Source organism: Cervus elaphus, chromosome 8 (assembly GCF_910594005.1).
Source record: "Cervus elaphus chromosome 8, mCerEla1.1, whole genome shotgun sequence".
NCBI lineage: Eukaryota > Metazoa > Chordata > Mammalia > Artiodactyla > Cervidae > Cervus > Cervus elaphus.
The window spans coordinates 36403180-36422419 of NC_057822.1; the positions used below are offsets into that span (position 1 = coordinate 36403180).

The 19240-nt window shown below is 38.2% G+C and overlaps 1 protein-coding gene across 2 annotated transcripts in view; it reads left to right on the forward strand.

Moving 5' to 3' along the window:
• The first annotated feature begins 6490 nt into the window (after positions 1-6490).
• Positions 6491-19240, forward strand: part of KANSL1L (KAT8 regulatory NSL complex subunit 1 like) — a 123686-nt gene continuing 110936 nt past the window's right edge. Inside the window, exon 1 of one of the 2 annotated variants that reach the window (XM_043910170.1) lies at positions 6491-6611. The gene's annotated coding sequence lies outside the window, so the exon portion shown is untranslated. Of the gene's footprint in view, positions 6612-6664; positions 6845-19240 lie in introns of those variants that run through there. The other variant, XM_043910168.1, reaches the window with a different exon arrangement.

The window sequence follows — 19240 nt, forward strand, 5'->3', positions numbered from 1 at the left end:
TGACTTTTGTAGTAGAAAGCTTTAATGTTCATCCATGCACATATCTCCTTTCCGGGCACACGAGAGGTTTCTATTTCCTGGTTCCATTGTAATTGTGTGACTAGTTCTTGCTAATGGATTGTGGATGGAAGTGAGGTATGTGTCTTACCCTGTGGCAGCAACTGTAGAGGTGTTGTTGGGGTGACATATGATCAAAGCATAGAATAAAGATTCAGCTCTGGAAGGCAAGTGTTCTGAAAAGTTACCTGGCCTGCAACAGACTTTGTGTGAGATAGAAATAAACTTTTTGTGCATTAATTGACTGTAATTTGGGGATTGTTTGTTATTGTATTGTAACTTGATCATAACCCACCATGACTGATACAACATCCATTTGTTCTTATATGTTGTATGTAATAGAGGATATAAAACTGCTGTTACAATATTAAACACCTCAGTGACCCCACAAAACTGCCATGATATGCACACTTCATATGAAATGAGTCAGAATATTGGGATAGGTTTTTCAGTTGTAGTGAGTTCTGACCAATATTTCTGGATATGCTTGTTTAGTGTAAAGACCTGTGAGATTAGTGTCTGAAAACAACACCTCGATCATTTCACTTCTTTATGCAAAACTCTTCAGTGGTTCAACTATTACCTGCAGAATAACTTTACATCCTTTACTTAAACTTCCATATTTTGGTCTTAATCAACCTTTGCAGACTTACATTAATTAAAAAGAATAATGGGCACAGCCACAGAGCCTGAAAGGGGAATGTAGTTCAAAATCTCTTGTCTGTCTTTTTGTTTGACATCGAGCAAACTTCAGGAGATGGTGAGGAACAGGGAAGCCTGGTGTGCTGCAGTCCATGGGATCACAAAGAGTGGGACATAACTGTCACAAGAGGTAACAATGTGTTCAAGGTTAGCTGTATTTCCTAGTCTCCCATGCAACTAGATACATGCACAATGTAGAATTATTGAGAGGAACATCAGGGAAGTCACCTTAGAGGCCCAGTTTGCTTTCTATCCCTTTCTTGCCTGCTGCTTGAGAAATGAATATGATGACTGGAGTTCCTGTAGCCTTCAGGCAACATGAAGTCACTTTGAGAATGGAAACCAGGGTTGAGAATGGCAGAAGAGAGTAATAGGAAGGAACCTTCATTCCTGGTTACCTTGGGGAGCTGAAATATCAGCTCTGGGCTGTCTCTCAACTTTTTTTTTTTTTTTAAAAACATGTTTCAGAGATTTAACCCAGTGGTCCTGGTCGTCCCAATGCAGGGGGTCCAGGTTTGATCCTTTGTCAGGGAGCTAGATCCCACAAGTGTCAACTAAAGATGCCATGTGCCACAACTAAAACCTGGTGCAGTCAAATAATAAATAAATGTTTTAGAGAAACAAAACGTGTCTCATTAACTGTTAAGATGCACCATTATATATTATTAAGAAAAAACCCACTGCCAATCAAACATTCTTGTTCTATTGCTTTGTTATTGCATTGCTGTGAAAAAATGTGTCAGTATCAATAAAATATAACAAGGAGTATTAATTCTTGTGTTTTTAAGCCATCATTATTTGGAGCTTTCAAATGCATTTCACACATAACTGATGTAGGCTAGTTTTTAATTTTTCTGCCTGTCTACATTTTGGACTTAAAACTCCTTGAGATTTCTGGGTCACAACCTTCATCAGAAAGCCCTTGTTTTAAAAATCAACTTTATTGAAGTATAATTCTCATACAATAATATGTACCTATTCTTAAGTACACATTTTGATGAGTTTTGACAAATGCATGTACCCATTTGACTTCCATCATGATCAAGATAGTGTATTTCCTTTAAGTCATATACCCATCCCCCTCAGTTCCCCCTACCCCAGCCTCAGCAACTACTGGTCTGCTTTCTGTCATTATGGGTTTAAATTCGTCTTTTGTAGACAGAGCTTTATATAAATGGAATCATAAAATATTTATTCTCTTTTGTGTCTGGCTTCTTTCACTTAGCATGCTGAGACTCAGGTATGTTGTCCTGTGTGCCAGTAGTCTGTTTCCTTTTTACTGCTGAGTAGCATTCCATCATATGGATGTGCCACAAATGGTTTTTCACCATTTGATGGATCTTGGGTTGCTTCCAGCTTGGGGCTATTTTGACAAAAGGTGCTATGAATATTTGTATACACGGGGAGTCATTTTTCGGTCTCTCTAAAGTCATGGGTCAATTCTGACTACTCTTACATCCTGCCCTCGTTCCAAGAAGAATCCTGTAGCTCTTGCTATTTACCCCTATCCTTTGTCTGCTTTTTTGTTGATCCTGGCTTCTTGTTACAGCTGTTGTTCAGTCACTCAGTCGTGCCCGACTCTTTGGACACAGACTGCAGCACGTCAGGTTTCCCTGGCCATCACCACCAACTCCTGGAGCTTACCGGAACTCATGTCCATTGAGTCGGTGATGCCATCCAACCATCTTATCCTCTGTCGTCCCCTGTCCCCTTTTCCTCCTGCCTTCAGTCTTTCCCAGCATCAGGGTCTTTTCCAATGAGTCAATTCTTCACATCAGGTGGCCGAAGTATTGGAATTTCAGCTTCAGCATCAGTCCTTTCAATGAATATTCTGGACTGATTTCTTTTAGGATGGACTGGCTGGATCTCCTTGCAGTCCAAGGGACTCTCAAGAGTCTTCTCCAACACCACAGTTCAAAAGCATCAATCCTTCAGTGCTCAGCTTTCTTTATAGTCCAACTCTCACATCCATACATGACTACTGGAAAAACCATAGCTTTGACTAGACAGACCTTTGTTGGCAAAGTAATGTCTCTGCTTTTTAATATGCTGTCTAGGTTGGTCGTAACTTTCCTTCCAAGGAGCAAGCATCATTTAATTTCATGGCTGCAGTCACCATCTGCATGATTTGGGAGCCCAAGAGAATAAAGTGTCTCACTGTTTTCATTGTTTCCCCATCTATTTGCCATGAAGTAAAGGGACCAGATGCCATGATCTTCTTTTTTTGAATATTGAGTTTTAAGCCAGCTTTTTTACTCTCTTTCACTTTCGTCAAGAGGCTCTTTAGTTCTTCTTCACTTTCTGCCATAAGGGTGGTGTCATTTGCATATTTGAGGTTATTGATATTTCTCCCTGCAATCTTGATTCCAGCTTGTGCTTCATCCAGCCCTCATTTCACTTGATGATCCTGGTTAGTTAAAGCTAAATCTATCCTGAATAGGAATGACCACTTTTAGCACTGCTACTTCTCCTATTTCACTTTCTAAACATGATTATAAAAAAGAAAGAATTGAATATACTAGAATATGACAGTGGACGACAGTTGCCCTGGGTATGGAAATATACAGAAATAATAGTTCAGGCTTCCAAACTAGTTTTCTATTCTATGAGAGGTAATGGGGAAAGAACGCTGGCTTTGGAGACAGGCAGGTCTGTTTTTCAAATTTCAAATTTGGATATTTTTTAGTGTGAGAATCTGGATATATTACATTATGTAACCTCATTCAGTTTTTTTTTTCTTTTCCACTCACTTTAGAAAATGAATATAACACTCAGTTTGCAGAATGTGAGAACTAAATGCATATATTCATTTAACAAATGTATACTGAAAAACATTTGCCAGGACCTGTCCTGAGTTCAGAGGATACAGCAGTAAGCAAAGCAGAAAAGGTGACTGACCTCATGGAGATTGCATTTGACTTAGACAAGACAACAAAAAAGAATCAAAATTGATGTTAAATTAGATTTTCATAAGTTCCATGGAGAAAAACAGCAGAGAAGGGGGATAGAAAAGTAACTTTACCCTCTTTCTGGCTGTAAGCTGCTTAAATTCTCCTGTATCACCAGCGTTTATCATGTCAGCTACATATAAGGGCTGCACACATGTGTCCTGAATGAAAGCTGTGACTGAATCTTAAGAAAGATTATCTCATGAAATCACTGTAATACTGCTTACTTGGACACTTTTACATGCTTCCAGATAGGTAATAATTATGTCAGCAAGAATGGTGCCTTCCAGTCTCCTTGTTCTTGCTGGTTTTATAAGTCTTCTACCCAGTGTTATATTTTTTCTTAGAAATCAGGATGCTTTTAATGTACCTTCTAAATGAAAATATATCCTTGATTTTTAAAAAGTAACTGCATGCATTTTTCAGAATAATATAAACAATTGGACAAATGGTTCAGTATGTCAATTTTCCTATTAAGCAGCTTTGATATTCTACAGTTTCTGGAAAACTGGCATGCATATGCTATAAATATTAAAATCGAGCTTTAGAATAATATTCTGTGTCAAGGGTCAATGTCCTTAATATGTAGTTAAATGGGGTAAAAATCACAGTATGCAGTGTCATCTCATATATAACATACAGCAGGTCTTACAGATGATTATGATTTTCTTCTTTGTGCTTTTCTACATTTTTATATCAAAGATATATTTTGTTTTATTAATTTCCTACCCCCCAATTCCTATTAAAGTATTGTAAATATAAAAGAAGTAAGAAAGTTTTATTTGTCTGATGGTTCAATAAATTGAAAAGTTTAAGGTCTGCAAATTTGGCAGACTGCAGGATTGACTATAAGATAAAAGAACTTAGAGCATTGGAAAATTAGATAATGTATATAAAAGTGCCTTCTAAATTATTGCTTGTATAATTACAAAGCTTAATTTCCATATCACTGCTATAAATTCCATGGGGACGGAACTTCGTTTAGTGCTGTATCTCCAGACCTATAGAGATTTTCTCAATCCTAGTAATGACAGCACTTTTCAGCCCAATGATATGACACACACAACCTCTACTTAAATTCAAAGGACACATGTACACCCATGGCTGATTCATGTCAATGTATGGCAAAAACCACTACAATATTGTAAAGTAATTAGCCTCCAATTAAAATAAATAAATACATTTTAAAAATTCAAAGTTAGCTATCCTCTGAAGTAGTGATGCCTTTCTTCCTTCACTGCCTAGTCTTTTAAAATACTCAGACCAAATAAAAAATATCTTTGAATTATTGTAATACTTGCCTGACTTTTCAGCCTGTTCATTAAAAAAAAATTTAATGCCTTATCTATTTTTTTTAACCCCTGTCCCCAGGGATAGGACAACCCTTTGAATATCCAAAAAATATTTGTTGATTCAATTATTTTCACAACATTCACTTAGTTTTTTTTTCCAATGATGGTACATCGCTTTCTGAAATACTTTGCTTATTCCATATGAAGATGCAATTATTGATTGTTTTGAGCAATTTTTAAGCAGTATTCTCTCCTATAAACGCAGCTTGTCATAAAAACCATTGCAGTTATGTCACAATCTATTAAAGACCAAAAACAAGCCGGTTATTTTCCAATTTCAATAATCTGTGTCGTTTTAGGTTTTGTGAAAACTCCAGTTCTTTGGATTCCATCCTCCACCCCCAGGCGCCCCCCACCCCCGCATGTTATCCTATTAATAAGGTAGAAATACTGGTAATTGTCTTTGGTGCGCTTCATTCCCTAAATCATTTCATGTGTAAATTAGGTGTTTAGGAAAGCCTGTAATCCATCTACAGCCTAAGGAGCTATATTTAGTGCTCAGTTACGTTAAAACACACACACACACACACACACACACACACACACACACACACACACCTTGAGTGCGTGGCTAGGGAAATGCCTGGGTGTAGTTTCGTGGTGAGTGGAGCGCCGGGCCAGGTGCAAACTTTTCAGCGATGTTTTTGTGTGTCCCTGGCAAACTATCTCCACGTAAAACTCTGTCAATTGACTGTGCTACTGCAGAACGGAGTTAACTACAACGGCAGTTAAACCAGCTTTGTACAGATTTTTAAATGTTTGAGCTGACCTTTCCTGATTTATTATTTTTTAACCATAAAACCAACTCAGATTCAAGGCAGATTTGTCACTGTCTCCCAGGACCCTTCTACAGAATTATGACTTTGCATTCGAGCGCAGAACCTGAAGAAAAGCAAACGCACGGACACGTATAGACTTGGCAACAGTGACAAAGCTTTGTTAAAACGTGTCCCTCCAGTGGCGGGGCGGGATAGGGGTCTGGCCGCCAGAAGCCAGCGCGGGCGGCAGGGTGTATCGCTTTGTTTTTGCTATCACGGTGATACAGAAATAGAGCAGCGGCGGGAAGTCGTCGGGCCATACTTCTGGTGTCTGTATGTGTGAGTGTGCGTGTTTTTCCCGGCTGGCTGAGGACCGCGGTGAGGAGGAAGCAGGAGCAGTGCGGAGCCCGCCCCAAGGGAGCGGCCGCGCCTCTGCAGCAGGATTCGGGCGCCAGCGCTCCAGCCACTTCCAGAACGCTCCTGGCCGCTTCTGCCTGCCCAGCATCCCGCCGGGGTTTCCCCGCCACCCGCGCTCATTTGCATGGCACTGCCCCTCCCCCGCTGTCATTGGCCGGCGCCGCGCCCCGCCCACTGCCCCTCCACCTCTGCAAGGTTCCGTCCCCCGAGCCGCCCGGAGCTGCGGGCAGCTGGCGGACTGTTAAACCGCGGCGGCGGCGGCGGCCGGGGCGGGAGCGGGACGCGCTCTGGAGACGAGTCAGCTGCGCCCCGGGTGGGGGGAGGAGGGCGGGCAGCTACAGATCACCTCGGCAGCCCCCACCACGGCCGGACCGAAGGTGCGGCGGCGGAGGGGAGCCAGGGCACCCCAGCAGGCGAGTGGCCGGCGTCTCAGCGGCGGGCTTGAGGGGGTTGGGTCTCCTCTGCTGGGGACGGCGGCCCCGCGGGGAGGGGAGAGCGGAGAAGACCGCTGGGTGGACTTGCGGGCCAGGCGACCGACCGGCAGCCCCTTCGCCCCCCGAATCTTCTGAGCTGTTGGACTCTGGGTCCCGGCACAGGATCGCGCTCTAGGGTAGGGTCGGACCGCAGCCAAATTTAAACGGCTAAACCTAACAGCTTTGGCAGAGCTAAGGGGAGGTAAGGGGTGGAGGGAGGGGAGGGGCGGATCTAGACTTGGTCACGTGGGTGCAGGGGCGGGGCTTGGCCGTCCTCCCTTTTGTTTTGGCTGGCGCGTGCGCAGAGGCCCGAACACGTGGTCTCCCGGGTCCGCCCCTTGCTTCGGCGACCGCGCCTCGCCGAGTGCGGTTGTGGTGACGCCTGTTTTGGGGAATCTCTGAGGGCGGACCTGTTTGCATTAGATGGGATCGTTGTTTTACTTGTTTCCACTTTATCTAGGCAGATGTTGATTTGGCCTTTAGAATTACGTGGGATGGAGGGGAATCTAGAGAATTGCTGAGGAACGGTTGTTTCTAAGTTTGTGTGCTGAAGGGATTGATGCATTGCCGGAAAATTTGAGGATGTGTGGTGTTTGGTAGCAAGAAATACATGACTGTGTTCCGATTATTAAACTACTGGAAAGGAAGAGACTAGCTTTATGGGGAGGAAAGGCACTGGATGGACCTTCTTGTGGTGGTTTCTTACTCAGCAGTACTATTTGGTTCGTTCATTGCCCGCTTTCACTCTTCTCCGTGCAGATTCACTCTTTCCCCCTCGCATCAGCGGTCTGCGGGGATAGATTTTGTTTGTTTTTTTAACTGTGGAAAGCATGTTACTTAAAAAAAAATTTTGTTTTTTTATATTTGGTTGTGCTGGTCTTTCTTGCTGCGCGGGTTTTTCTGTTTAGGGTGAGCAGGTGTTAGTTACTCTCTTTACTTTTTGATAATCCAAACTTTGGTCAACTGGCGAGATTTAAGAGGATAGTTTCTTTCCTCTTTCCTTCGTCCTTCCTAACCAGTTTGCTTAACTTCATGCTGAGTTTGGGTCAGTGGGAATTTTTTTTTTTTTTTTTTTAAGTACCGCGGGATGGGGCAGGTTTGTTAGCAACAAAACCTAAGATATTTACCACTACTGTAGACAAAATCGACAGTGTTTTTGACTAGGAAAAAGTGGCTCTAAAAATAATTAAACATTAGCAAAAAACCTGGTGTTCTGGACTGTGGATTGCTTGAAAAAGGCTTAGCAGTGAGTGATCGCTGCTGTTTCCAGTTCTTAACTAGCTTGTTTGGGCAAGTTACAACCTCTCCGATTCTGTTTCGTCTTCTAAATAGTTTCGTAATACTGTCCTTGCCTTAAGAGGTTGTTACGAGAATCAAATGCTTTGTGTTAGTAAAAGTGTTTATAATCTTTATCAACACTACACATACAGAAATTGACAGATAATGCGTTTTTATAACAGAAGTCCGTTTTTTTTAAAGCCAGCATCTTAGAAGAATATAAATGATGAAATAGCATATACTTGAATGTCTTTAAAATCTGTTGTAATTGTTATCATTGATTCTCCCATTTTTTCCACTTAATCAGATCAGTGTCAAGGTTTCTACCATTTCTCATAGTTTTAATCTAGATAATCATTACTTATTTTACCCAGTCCTTCTGGGTTAACTTTTTTTTCCATGAATTTTTTCTAAATCCAGGCCAGTTCTATCGCACTGATTTATTTTTTTTAAACATTTACTCTGTGTGTATGTGTTATGTACCTTTTCAAATAATAATTGCTTGTTTTTAAATCTTATTATAAAATAATTTGGAGAAAGAGAACAGGTGCAGATAATAAAAATACAAATAATTTGTATTTATATGTTCCAATAAATATTTGCGTATTTTTCCTAAAGCTAAGATTATGTGGTCTTTTAACTTTACCTCATAAACTGTTCCATGTCCTTAGTCTTTGAAAAAATTATTTTTGGCAGCTCAGTGTTATATCGTATAACTATCATATTTAAAAATTTTCCTGTTGGCAGATGTTTGGGATGTTTCTAATGTTTTGCTGAAATAAATTTCACTATAGAGACTACAGCCTTTTATGTAAAGCTTTGGGAAAAAATTTCTCCTAGATTTGTAAAAGAGGAATTATTGGTGGAAGTGTGTGTGTTTTAAGGCTCTTGTAATGTCCCCAGATTACCTTCCAGAGTATTTAATACTCATCTAGTGTATGAGCATGCCTCATATTACATCTTTATTCATCATCTGGGATTAGCAATAAAAGAACTTGCTTTCATTAGCGTAAATTTTTTTTCATGTGTCTGTGTTATATGTTTTATTTTCTTACAAGCCCCTTGTAGAAGAGGAATATATTTCATATTTGATACACTGCAGATTACATAGTGGATGCTTAATAAACACTTGCAAGTTGACAATTAATATTTATCTTTTTGATCTTCTGAAACTTTTCAGGCAATTATATCTTGGTTTTTTGTCTTAGTTTAGGAGTACTTTATGGCAATATACTCTTATTTTTTTATTCGTTACTTTGAGTACTTCTCTGTTCAGGTGGGGCCTCTTGATCTGTCTGTTGTCTCCCAGTGACTTCTCATTGTGCAACTGCTGCATTATCCAGTAACTCCATCCAGTTTTGATGCCATTTATCATAATAACTTAGACTATTTTATTTCCTTAATTCATTCAGCTGTCTCATGTGGAATTCGATTACAAATTTTACTTTAATTGTTCCAGATTCACTTGTAGCCTTTTCTGTGTTTAAAGGAAAAAAGCCAGTCTTTTTGTGTTTAAAAGAAAAAAGCCTAGTATCTGAAGTTACTTTGCTTCATTATTTAGATGCTCTTGACAGCCGATCTCTGAATTGCCTATAACATCTTTTACTGCCTTTAACCTGGGGCTTCCCTGGTGGCAAAGTGGCAAAGAATCTCCCTGCAATAGAGGAGCTTGTGTTCAGTCCCTGGGTTGGGAAGATTCTCTGGAAAAGGAAATGGCAACCCACTCCAGCATCCTTGCCTGGGAAATCCCATGGACAGAGGAGCCTGGTGGGCTATAGTTGGTGGGGTCACAAAAGACTTGGACACGACTTAGCAACTAAAAACAAAATAAACCCTATCTTTAATCTACCACGTAAATCTTATTTGTTATGAGCAATTTTTACTTAATTCAGTTATTTGTCTCTCTCCCTGTTTTTTTTACATTGTCTGTACCGTGTTAGTTGATAGAGGCCGAAAGCTTTCTTTCAGGTGTAGAAGATTATTGATTGGATTCTTCAGGTTACAATCAGCAATGAAGGAATGAAACTGCCTCCAACTGAAGTGACAGTCAATAGGAAATTAGCAACTAGTTTACTGACTTTAAAACATATCATCTGTTACACCTCTAGCCATAAAGTCCTTACTATTAATATGTTAAAGGACTGTAATGGAATATGGTACATTAGTGATGACCCTCAGTCATCAATACAGTCTTACTTTCAGTATGTTTGATTTAGAAAGGCAAGGAAGGTGTATTCATTTCTGAAAAGTTTTGATTTTTTTTCCTTTTTACATGTTCTGAAGAGATTTCACTGAACTGTGCTTGTTATTCTATGTGAAATAAACAAATCAGCAAGTGTTAGAAAATGATATTGTACTTGCCTGTAGACAGTCTGTAATGGAAATCTGAGGACAATTTATAGTGAAAGTTTTTAAATACTTGATAATATTTTTAGGTTTTTAGGAACACTTTTTTTTTCTTATATGAATGAGACAGTTCTCTTGCAGAATTGGGAAAAATGCATTCATTTATAATATTAAAGCTTTGTTATATTTCTAATAAACTTTTATTATTTCTGGTCCTTTAAGATCAAGAATTGTCAAGCATGTTGTTTAATTAAAAGTTTGTTTTTATTTGATAGTAGGTCATTGATCAGTGTTTAACCACCTGAAATTAATTTGAAGCTAAAATGTATATAGTGAGCAAATGTGATAGTGCTAAATTTTAACATGAATTTCTGGATCTAAGTTGATGTACACAGAAAAAACATGATTCTTCATTTATATTCCTATGAGTCATACTTTTGTAACTGAATAGTTATAATTCTGCTTGAAGTTTGAAGTATGATCTGTTTGATGTGTTATGTGGCCACCCAAGTGGCTTTATCTTTAATTAAATTCCTTTAGTCTTCAAAGAGAATTCCTTTTTAGGCATAGTTTTCAAAGTGGAAGGAGTTCTAGCTATAAACATTATTGAATACAAAGTACTAAGCTAACTGTACCTTGGTCATGCCAATTACTGCAGTGCTTTCTGCTATAAATTGAAAATGCCCATTTGTGGCATAAAGAAATCTTGAAAACACAGCAGTGTGTTTTGTATTTGCACCTTCCAGTAATTCCTGTATTTTTCAGAAATAAAGTTATACCAATATAGAGTCTTTCTCATTACTTGTATTGACTTAATTGGTTTAATTGACTTAATTTAAATTATGAGTTACAAATTTGGAAATTTAGCTCCGTTGTATTTCAGTAATGTTTGAAAGAGCTGCTCACATTTTCCTAAAAGAAGTTATGCTTTTTTCCTACTCCTTCACTATTACCATAATGGATTGACTATATGAAACACATTAAAGTTATAAGTGTGGAAACAATTTAATGTTTATCTCTGCCTCAGAGTTCTCCCTTCTATCTGTTGGTAGTTTTTTCACTTTCTTATAACTTGAGGATGAATCTGCTTTCTTCATGCTACTTTTATTCCTAGCTTATATTGTTGCATTAAAGAGAATTAGGATTATCCAGATTTCAGTTGAGAGAATACATTTAATATCAGGGGGTAGATATTGATATATTTTCCATGGACTTTATGGAATATACATATGCATGCTAGAATGTAAGTCATAATCAAATCTGGAGTAGTATTTTAGGGGCTGGAAAATCAGATTTGGTTTTTAATTTTTAATGTTCATTCTCAGGAGGATGGGTGGGTCTTATTTAGATTGTCTATATTTTTAGTTTCAACTCTGAAAATGGACTAGATTGGCAAACTTTTGATTTTCTTTAGCCCAAATGCCAAAACTTATTTGGTATATGTGACCTGCATATACTTAAATAGTAGTTGTAAAGACCTGGTTACTAGTGTCAGGATCAACTCAATAATTATTGATGTAATTATCTCACTATGTACATGCAGCTTTTGAGGGATGACATGATGATATTGGGCTTCCCTGGTAGCTTAGTGATAAAGAATCTACCTGCCAATGTAGAAGATCAGTCCCTAGTTGGGAAGATCCACAGGAGAGGGAAATGGCAACCCACTCCAGTATTCTTGCCTGGAAAATCCCATGGGCAGAGAAGCAAGGTGGGTTAGACTATGGGGTCACAAGAGTCAAATGTGACTAAGTGACTAAACAGCAACAAAATGATAGTATTTACTATATCTCATGATGTCCAAGGGATCAGATTGTGTTTAATTAATGATAAATTTCATAAATATGATTTATAAATCTTAAAGATTTAAGTCACTAATGGAAGCATTTTGGAGACAACAGGGCAAGACTTTTTATTTGTAGTCATGTGAATATCAGAACAACTGACTTCTTCCTTAATTCACAGTGAATGTTGGATTAAATTGTAGACCCAACTTTACAGTCTCCCCAATTTTGGGGAGTAACTTGATTTTATTTATAATAAATTTAATGTAACCAGGAAGAAAAAACTGTTTTATTCTTTGTAGTTTTTAAATGCTTATAATTTAAAGAAATAAACTTTGGCATGTCTTACTGAAGTTGTCTCTGGTTGGTAGTTTTTATGATACTTCTAAGAAAATGTTTATTGAAATCTGGACTTTTTGCTGTAGGGTTATTTGCATTGTGGATTATTTGTGACAGTTTTGCTGTGGATTGGTGTGTTTTTTTGTTCACTATGCCTAAAATTTCTGGGCTGCAGATGTGCTAAGGAATGATTATTATTTATTTTAATTCGGAATGCAGGTTGAAAACTCTTGTAAAAAACATGAAAGCGAAGTTCACACCCGGCAAATATAATTGAGTTTTGGATTATCTAGAACTATTGCTTCTTCAAGAGAAAGTGTGAAGGTATTAGTCACTCAATCGTGTCCTACTCTTTGTGACCCATGGAATGTAGCCCTCAAGGCTCCTCTGTCCACGAAATTTTCCAGGCAAGAATACTGGCCTGGGTTGTCATTCTCTTCTTCAGGGCAGCTTCCCGACCCAGGGATTGAACCCTGGTCTCCTGAATTGCCAGCAGATTCTTTACTGTCTAAGCCACCAATAGTTAAAATAATTTATCTGGTTGCTTTCTTATCACCTTTCAAAGGGTGATAAGATTTCTTGCAGTCTTGCTTCTTAAATCCTGTTAGATTACTATTTTAGTTTCTGTATGTTGTGGTTAAGGAAGTTGTTTTTTTTCTCAGTTTTGCTCATTCCATATTCTTTGAAGTCTTATATATATGGACTGACTAAATTCCTTTTAGAGAAGGAACCTATTTTGCTTGAGTATCTTGGGTGTATATAAAATAAATATCAAAGATGATAGTGGTGCCAACAGTAAACAGAATACAGTATTTTAGCAACTAGAAACAAATTTCTTAGATTTAAGAAAGATCCAAATACTGTTTTTCCCACCCAATATCTGCATAATTAGGAACTGAATATTCATAAGAATATCAAGATGCTTGGAAAACTCCTTTGAGGATTTGCCTATTTCGCATTCTTTTTGTATAACCTAAGCTGCTATTATGATTTGAAACTGAAATGTTTTAGTTAATGGTTGTTTCATGTTTACTTTAGGGGTACTATATACTTTATACTGTCTAGTACAGTAATCCTTAACCACATGTGGCTATTAAGCACTTGAAATGTGGCTAGTCCATATAGACTTTGTGCTAAATGTAAAATAAACACTATATTTTGAGGTTTTAGCACACATAAAAAATATATCTCATAAGGATGTTTTTATCCTGACAGATTGAAGTCATAATATTTTGTATATAATGGGTAACAAGTTAAAAGTTCATGTTTCTTTTTATTTTTTAAAATGTGTCTGCACATTTTAAATTACATGTGTAGCTCACATCATATTTATATTGGACAACAATGCTCTATACTAGTATTTCCTAGCCTTGAGATTCTTTTCACAGTAAAGTATCTTATGAACCCCTTTCCCTGAAATTTTTGTTGTTTTTGTATTTGGCTGCGCTGGGTCTTAGTTGTGGCACACCAAATCTCTGTGGCATGCAGGATCTTTTAGTTGCAGCACATGAACTCTCAGTTGTGGCATCCAGGATTTAGTTTCCGACCAGGGATCAAGCCTGGGCCCCCTGCATTGGGAGTGCAGAATCTTAGCCACTGGAGCACCAGGGAAGTCCCCTTGAAATTTTTAAATGATTTTATTATTTTGGATGATGTTTATTGAAGAAATATTTATTAAGGGCCTACTATGTACCCAACAATATTTTACGATAGAGCAGTGAATGAAAACATTCACATCCTGCTTTCATATGGCTTTCATTCTAGTAGGAAAAATGTATGATAAAGAATTTTTAGTGATAAAAAATTTTTAATGAACTATTATTCTAAATACTGTTGGCTATTATCTATAATTTTATGTACTTTAATACAGTGCTTCATGTATTGAATGACTTATGCTGTATAATTTACTTTTGGAGTTTATCTTGCTTTGTGTTCTCTGAATTTTGTGGATCTGTGGTTTTATGTCTGACATTAATTTGGAGGAATTCTCAGTCATTATCGCTTCAAATATTTCTTTTCTCTTCACTTTCAGTGTTCCCATTACGTGTATATGTTAACACCTTTTTTAGTTGACCCACAGTTCTTGGATATTCTTGTTTATGTGTCCCCGTCCCCCAACCTCTCCCTCCCCCACCACCATCTATCCTCTTTTCATTTTGTAAGTTTCTGTTGATATATCCTCAGGCTCAGATCTTTTCTGAGCCATGTCCAGTCTACTAATGAGTCCATCAAAGGCATTCTTATTTCAGTTATGGTGGTGTTAGTCTCTAGCATTTCTTTTTTTTGGCCAGACCACATGGCAAGTGGGATCTTAGTTCCCCAACCAGGGATTGAACCTGTACTCCCTGCGTTGGGAAGTCAAAATCTTAATCCCTGGACTGCCAGGGAATTCCCACCAGCTGAACTTTCTAAGTTTTCTTTTAGGGTTCTTTCTCCTTTGTAATGTCTCTTCCTTTGTTCAGATAAATGTGAGTGAACTCCCTGGCATGATCCTGGACTCCTTTCTCTGGCTCATGTTCTAGATAAGTTTATAATTGTTCTTTAAACACACCAAATTTATTCCTGTTTTAAAGGTTTTTATGAATTGTCTTTTTTCCTTGGAAAGCTCTTACTTGAAATCTTGGTTAGATTTTAGTCATTTCTAGTCTTAGAGCAGATGTCATCAAGAGACTTCCTTCATCTCCAAATCTAAATTAACTCCTACTGCAACAGCAGTTCAGTTCAGTCGCTCAGTCGTGTCCGACTCTTTGCGACCCCATGAATCGCAGCACGCCAGTCCTCCCTGTCCATCACCAACTCCCGGAGTTTACTCAAACTCATGTCCATCGAGTCGGTGATGCCATCCAGCCATCTCATCCTCTGTTGTCCCCTTCTCCTCCTGCCCCCAATCCCTCCCAGTATCAGAGTCTTTTCCAATGAGTCAGTTCTTTGCAATTTCCAATTCTTTTCAATTCTTTTGAGGTCTCCAAAGTATTGGAGTTTCAGCTTCAGCATCAGTCCTTCCAATAAACACCCAGGACTGATCTCCTTTAGGATGGACTGATTGGATCTCCTTGCAGTCTAAGTATAGTGATACTCTATTACTCTACTTTGATTTTTATAAAAACAATGAGACCCCTATTTACTTCTTATCTTTTTATTTTCTTATTTGTGTATTCTCTGTCTACTATTTGCTGGATAAAATGTAAGCTCTGTAAGAATAGAAACCTTACTTTTCATGCTCACTACCATCTTTCTAGTACCTAACATAGTGTCTCTTAACATGCTTCTCATTGTGTGTGTTAACTGAATAGTTTAATGTTTGATCTTAGATCAAATATACATTTAATGAAGGTGGGTTTCCCTGGTGGCTCGGTGGTAAAGAATCTGCCTGCAATGCAGGAGATGTGGATTCAGTCCCTGGGTTTGGGAAGATCACCTGGAGAAGGAAATGGCAACCCATTCCAGTATTCTTGTCTGGAAAATCCCATAGACAGAGGAGCCTGGTGGGCTACAGTCCTTGGGGTTGCAAAAGAATCTGACACGACTTAGCGATTAAACAACAAAAAAATAAAATGCAGCTTCCACCAGAAATAAACAAAACTATATTTCTGAGAAAAAATAAATTTCTTCACTTTCAGCCTTTAAAAGGTCAACTGGTTAATTTCCATGTTTTTTTGGAAATGTTTTGTTTTTAAAAGATGAAATAGGTTTTCATTTGCCAGTCACAAGCACTTCTATATAAATAACTTGTTGTGGTATGGATGGATTTATACTCAAATGAAAAACCAGGTAGTCTTACTTGTAGTTATTCTCAGTGTCTTAAATTGGCTTCCAAAATACTGGAGATACCTTTTAGATAAAATAATTTTGATCATGTGGAATACAGTTTATGGAACTAGTGAAGATATTGTGAGGTGAACTGGCAGAATTATTATTTTATGCTCTCAAATCAGTGTTCTTCATGTGCTCTGCCTCTAAACAGTTGTCTGTTATGCATAAGATCAAATAATACACGGTTGAAAATGCTTACAATTTAAAACTGTATAATAGTTGAAACCATTTTTCTCAGTTAACCTGAATGGTAAACTCAGTGACTTTTAGGAGTATGCACATCTGATCTCTGCTAATTCCTAGACATACAATCTTTTGTATATTTATGTCAAAGGCTCCTCAATTGTTATGTTTTAAATGGTTGTTAGATGTTTGTTTTATTGTTTATTTTAATTTTGAGGAAGTCCAAATTACCAGTTTTTTCTCTTATGAATGTTTCTGTGTCATAGTTTAAAAAAAAAAAAAAAACAAACTTTGCCCAACCCAATATCACAAAGATTTTCTCCCATTTTTTTCTAGACATTTTATGGCTTTAAGTTTTACATTTAGGTCTGTCCATTCTGATGTATGTGACTGTTTTTGTATAAGGGAGGAGGTATGGGTTAAAGCTCAGAATTTTGCAGATAGGTACCTTATTGTTCCAGAAGCATTTGTTTAAAAGCTGTCTTTCAGCATTGAAGTGCCATTACATCTTTGTCAGAAATCAATTGACTGTATACCTGTGGGTCTACTTAACAGCTTTCTTTTTTATTTCCCCCCATTGATCTGTGTTCATTTTTGGCCAATTCATGCTTATTTTGACCAAAGTAAATAGGCATTATGAGTCCTTTAGCTTCGTTCTTGTTTTGGCTATTCTAGTTCCTTTCTGTTTCCATACAAATTTTTAAAAATGTGTTGATATTTACTTTTGGCTGCATGGGGTCTTTACTTGCTGCACATGGGCTACTCTTCATTGCTTTGCATGAGCTTGTCATCATGGTGGCATTTCTTGTTGGATGGGCTCATGGGCTCCAGGCATGTGAACTTCAGCAGTTGCAGCGCACAGGCTGAGTAGCTGTGGCTTGTGGGCTTAGTTGCTCTGCAGTATGTGGAATCTGTCCCGACCAGGACTCAAACCTGTGTCTCCTGCATTGGCAAGCAGACTCCTTACCACTGGACCATCTGGGAAATGCTCCATACAAATTTTTGAATCAGCTTATTGATATTAACAAAATTCCTGCCAAGATTTTGACTGGGATTGTGTTAAGTCTATATATCAGTTTAAGGAGAATTAACATTGCAACAATATTGAATAATTAATCCATGAGCACAATGTGTCACGCCATTTATTTAAATCTTATTGTTCAGACGCTAGTTGTGTCTGACGTGGACCCCATGGACTGCAGCACACCAGACTTCCCTGTCCTTCACTGTCTCCCGGAGTTTGCTCAAACTCATGTCCTTTGAATCGGTGATACCATCTCATCCTCTGTCATCCTGATCTCCTCCTGCCCACAGTCTTTCTCAGCATCTGTGTCTTTTCCAACGAATTGGCTCTTCGCATCAGATGACCAAAGTATTGGAGCTTCAGCATCAGTCCTTCCAACGAATACTCAGGGTTGATTTCCTTTAGGATTGACTGGTTTGATCTCCTTGCTGTCTAAGGGATTCTCAAGAGTCTTTTCCAACACCACAATAAGAAAGCATCGATTCTTCAGTGCTCGGTGTTCTTTATTTTCCAGCTCTCACATCCATACATGACTACTAGAAAAACCGTAGCTTTGACTATATGCACCTTTGTCAGCAAAGTGATGTCTCTCCTTTTTAATACGCTGTCTAGGTTTATCATAGCTTCTCTTCCAAGGAGCAAACGTCTTAATTTCATGGCTGCAGTCACCATCTGCAGTGATTTTGGAGCCCAAAAAAATAAAGTCTGTCCCTGTTTCCATTGTTTCCCCATCTTATTTGCCATGAAGTGATGGGACTGGATGCTGTGATCTTAGTTTTTTGAGTTTTAGGCCAGCTTTTTACTCTCCTCTTTCACCCTCATCAAGAGGTTCTTTATTTCTTCTTCACTTTCTGCCATTAGAGTGGTGTCATCTGCATATCTGAGGCTATTGATATTTCTCCTGGCAGTCTTCATTCCAGCTTGTGATTCATCCAGCCCAGCATTTGACATGATTTACTCTGAAGTGGTGGTGGTTTTTTCTAGTGTGTAGATCCTGCACATTTTTTGTTAGATTGACACCTCAGTATTTCATATTTTTAAACTATTGAACTTAATACTGTTTTAAAATTTTCTATTTCTGTTTTTTTTTTTTTTCCATTTCCAATATTTAGAAATAAAAGTGATTTTTGTGTGTTGACTTTTTTATCTGCTACCTTAGTAAGCACATTAGATCTAGGAGCTTTTTTATAGATTCTTTTAGGACTTTCCAGGTGGCTCAGTGGTAAAGAATCTGCCTGCAATGTAGGAGACAGAGGTTCAATCCCTGGGTCAAGAAGATTCCCTGGAGAAGGAAATGGCTACCCACTCCAGTACCCTTGCTTGGGAAATCCCATGAACAGAGGAGCCTGGTGGGGCTATGGTTCATAGAGTTACAAAGAGTCAGACACAACTGAGTGATCATGTGTGTGTGGAATTTTCTATGTAGAAAATCATGTCATCAGTGAGTAGACACAGTTTTACTTTCCAGATATACGTGACTCTTGTTTCTTCTTCTGTCCCACTGATTAGGACCTCCAATGTGATGATGAATAGGAGTAATGAGAACAGACACTTTGCCTCATTCCCAGTCTTAACAATGAAAATATTCAGTCTTTCATCATAACCATGAAGTTGTCGCTAGGCTTTTGTGTAATGTTCCTTATCAGGTTAAGCAATTTCCCTCTTTTTCCTGGTTTGCTGAGTTTTTTTCCTGATTATGAACAGACACTAGATTTTGTCAAATGCTTTTTATTTTTTTTCTTTAGTCTTTTGATATGGTGGATTTC